Source organism: Salmo salar, chromosome 05, assembly GCF_965601325.2.
Source record: "Salmo salar chromosome 05, fSalSal1, whole genome shotgun sequence".
NCBI classification, from domain to species: Eukaryota; Metazoa; Chordata; class Actinopteri; order Salmoniformes; family Salmonidae; genus Salmo; species Salmo salar.
In genome coordinates this window covers 19,297,658-19,301,997 of record NC_138295.1, presented here as the reverse complement: position 1 = coordinate 19,301,997, position 4,340 = coordinate 19,297,658, and positions in this window count along the sequence as shown.

Genomic DNA, 4,340 nt, shown 5'->3' with positions numbered 1-4,340 from the left:
CTCTGTCAACTAGTGTAATACTGTAACCCTCTCTGTCAGACTAGTGTAATACTGTAGCCCTCTCTGTCAACTAGTGTAATACTGTAACCCTCTCTGTCAACTAGTGTAATACTGTAGCCCTCTCTGTCCCCTAGTGTAATACTGTAGCCCTCTCTGTCCCTTAGTGTAATACTGTAACCCTCTCTGTCAACTAGTGTAATACTGTAGCCCTCTCTGTCAACTAGTGTAATACTGTAGCCCTCTCTATCAACTAGTGTAATACTGTAGCCCTCTCTGTCAACTAGTGTAATACTGTAGCCCTCTCTGTAAACTAGTGTAATACTGTAGCCCTCTCTGTCAACTAGTGTAATACTGTAACCCTCTCTGTCAACTAGTGTAATACTGTAACCCTCTCTGTCAACTAGTGTAATACTGTAACCCTCTCTGTCCCCTAGTGTAATAATGTAGCCCTCTCTATCAACTAGTGTAATACTGTAGCCCTCTCTATCAACTAGTGTAATACTGTAGCCCTCTCTGTCAACTAGTGTAATACTGTAGCCCTCTCTGTCAACTAGTGTAATACTGTAACCCTCTCTGTCAGCTAGTGTAATACTGTAGCCCTCTCTGTCAACTAGTGTAATACTGTAACCCTCTCTGTCAACTAGTGTAATACTGTAGCCCTCTCTGTCAACTAGTGTAATACTGTAACCCTCTCTGTCAACTAGTGTAATACTGTAGCCCTCTCTGTCAACTAGTGTAATACTGTAACCCTCTCTGTCAACTAGTTTAATACTGTAGCCCTCTCTGTCAACTAGTGTAATACTGAAACCCTCTATTTACACTAGTGTAATACTGAAGCCCTCTCTGTCAACTAGTGTAATACTGTAACCCTCTCTGTCAGCTAGTGTAATACTGTAGCCCTCTCTGTCAACTAGTGTAATACTGTAGCCCTCTCTGTCAACTAGTGTAATACTGTAACCCTCTCTGTAAACTAGTGTAATACTGTAACCCTCTCTGTCAACTAGTGTAATACTGTAACCCTCTCTGTCCCCTAGTGTAATACTGTAACCCTCTCTGTAAACTAGTGTAATACTGTAACCCTCTCTGTCAACTAGTGTAATACTGTAGCCCTCTCTGTAAACTAGTGTAATACTGTAACCCTCTCTGTCAACTAGTGTATTACTGTAACCCTCTCTGTCAACTAGTGTAATACTGTAGCCCTCTCTGTCAACTAGTGTAATACTGTAGCCATCTCTGTCAACTAGTGTACTACTGTAACCCTCTCTGTCCCCTAGTGTAATACTGTAACCCTCTCTGTCAATTAGTGTAATACTGTAGCCCTCTCTGTCCCCTAGTGTAATACTGTAGCCCTCTCTGTCCCCTAGTGTAATACTGTAACCCTCTCTGTCCCCTAGTGTAATACTGTAGCCCTCTCTGTCCCCTAGTGTAATACTGTAACCCTCTCTGTCCCCTAGTGTAATACTGTAACGCTCTCTGTCCCCTAGTGTAATACTGTAGCCCTCTCTGTCAACTAGTGTAATACTGTAGCCCTCTCTGTCAACTAGTGTAATACTGTAGCCCTCTCTGTCAACTAGTGTAATACTGTAGCCCTCTCTGTCAACTAGTGTAATACTGTAGCCCTCTCTATCAACTAGTGTAATACTGTAGCCCTCTCTGTCAACTAGTGTAATACTGTAGCCCTCTCTGTCAACTAGTGTAATACTGTAACCCTCTCTGTCAACTACTGTAATACTGTAGCCCTCTCTCTCCCCTAGTGTAACACTGTATCCCTCTCTGTCCACTAGTGTAATACTGTAGCCCTCTCTGTCCCCTAGTGTAATTCTGTAACCCTCTCTGTCCCCTAGTGTAATACTGTAGCCCTCTCTGTCCCCTAGTGTAATACTGTAACCCTCTCTGTCCCCTAGTGTAATACTGTAGCCCTCTCTGTCCCTTAGTGTAATACTGTAACCCTCTCTATCAGCTAGTGTAATACTGTAACCCTCTCTGTAAACTAGTGTAATACTGTAGCCCTCTCTGTCAGCTAGTGTAATACTGTAGCCCTCTCTGTAAACTAGTGTAATACTGTAGCCCTCTCTGTCAACTAGTGTAATACTTTAGCCCTCTCTGTCAACTAGTGTAATACTGTAGCCCTCTCTGTCAGCTAGTGTAATACTGTAACCCTCTCTGTCCCCTAGTGTAATACTGTAGCCCTCTCTGTCAACTAGTTAAATACTGTCGCCCTCTCTGTCAACTAGTGTAATACTGTAACCCTCTATTTAAACTAGTGTAATACTGTAGCCCTCTCTGTCAACTAGTGTAATACTGTAACCCTCTCTGTCAGCTAGTGTAATACTGTAGCCCTCTCTGTCAACTAGTGTAATACTGTAACCCTCTCTGTCAGCTAGTGTAATACTGTAGCCCTCTCTGTCAACTAGTGTAATACTGTAACCCTCTCTGTCAACTAGTTTAATACTGTAGCCCTCTCTATCAACTAGTGTAAAACTGTAGCCCTCTCTATCAACTAGTGTAATACTGTAGCCCTCTCTGTCCCCTAGTGTAATACTGTAGCCCTCTCTGTCAACTAGTGTAATACTGTAACCCTCTCTGTCAACTAGTGTAATACTGTAGCCCTCTCTGTCAACTAGTGTAATACTGTAACCCTCTCTGTCCCCTAGTGTAATACTGAAGCCCTCTCTGTCAACTAGTGTAATACTGTAACCCTCTCTGTCAGCTAGTGTAATACTGTAGCCCTCTCTGTCAACTAGTGTAATACTGTAGCCCTCTCTGTCAACTAGTGTAATACTGTAACCCTCTCTGTCAACTAGTGTAATACTGTAACCCTCTCTGTCAACTAGTGTAATACTGTAACCCTCTCTGTCCCCTAGTGTAATACTGTAACCCTCTCTGTCAACTAGTGTAATACTGTAACCCTCTCTGTCAACTAGTGTAATACTGTAGCCCTCTCTGTAAACTAGTGTAATACTGTAACCCTCTCTGTCAACTAGTGTAATACTGTAACCCTCTCTGTCAACTAGTGTAATACTGTAGCCCTCTCTGTCAACTAGTGTAATACTGTAGCCCTCTCTGTAAACTAGTGTAATACTGTAACCCTCTCTGTCCCCTAGTGTAATACTGTAGCCCTCTCTGTCAACTAGTGTACTACTGTAACCCTCTCTGTCCCCTAGTGTAATACTGTAACCCTCTCTGTCAATTAGTGTAATACTGTAGCCCTCTCTGTCCCCTAGTGTAATACTGTAGCCCTCTCTGTCCCCTAGTGTAATACTGTAACCCTCTCTGTCCCCTAGTGTAATACTGTAGCCCTCTCTGTCCCCTAGTGTAATACTGTAACCCTCTCTGTCCCCTAGTGTAATACTGTAACGCTCTCTGTCCCCTAGTGTAATACTGTAGCCCTCTCTGTCCCCTAGTGTAATACTGTAACCCTCTCTGTCCCCTAGTGTAATACTGTAACGCTCTCTGTCCCCTAGTGTAATACTGTAACCCTCTCTGTCAACTAGTGTAATACTGTAACCCTCTCTGTCAACTAGTGTAATACTGTAGCCCTCTCTGTCAGCTAGTGTAATACTGTAGCCCTCTCTGTCAACTAGTGTAATACTGTAACCCTCTCTGTCAACTAGTGTAATACTGTAACCCTCTCTGTCCCCTAGTGTAATACTGTAACCCTCTCTGTCAACTAGTGTAATACTGTAGCCCTCTCTGTAAACTAGTGTAATACTGTAACCCTCTCTGTCCCCTAGTGTAATACTGTAGCCATCTCTGTCAACTAGTGTACTACTGTAACCCTCTCTGTCCCCTAGTGTAATACTGTAACCCTCTCTGTCAATTAGTGTAATACTGTAGCCCCCTCTGTCCCCTAGTGTAATACTGTAGCCCTCTCTGTCCCCTAGTGTAATACTGTAACCCTCTCTGTCCCCTAGTGTAATACTGTAGCCCTCTCTGTCCCCTAGTGTAATACTGTAACCCTCTCTGTCCCCTAGTGTAATACTGTAACCCTCTCTGTCCCCTAGTGTAATACTTTAGCCCTCTCTGTCCCCTAGTGTAATACTGTAACCCTCTCTGTCCCCTAGTGTAATACTGTAGCCCTCTCTGTCCACTAGTGTAATACTGTAACCCTCTCTGTCAACTAGTGTAATACTGTAGCCCTCTCTGTCCCCTAGTGTAATACTGTAACCCTCTCTGTCAACTAGTGTAATACTGTAACCCTCTCTGTCAAATAGTGTAATACTGTAGCCCTCTCTGTCAACTAGTGTAATACTGTAGCCCTCTCTGTCAACTAGTGTAATACTGTAGCCCTCTCTGTCAACTAGTGTAATACTGTAGCCCTCTCTGTCAACTAGTGTAAT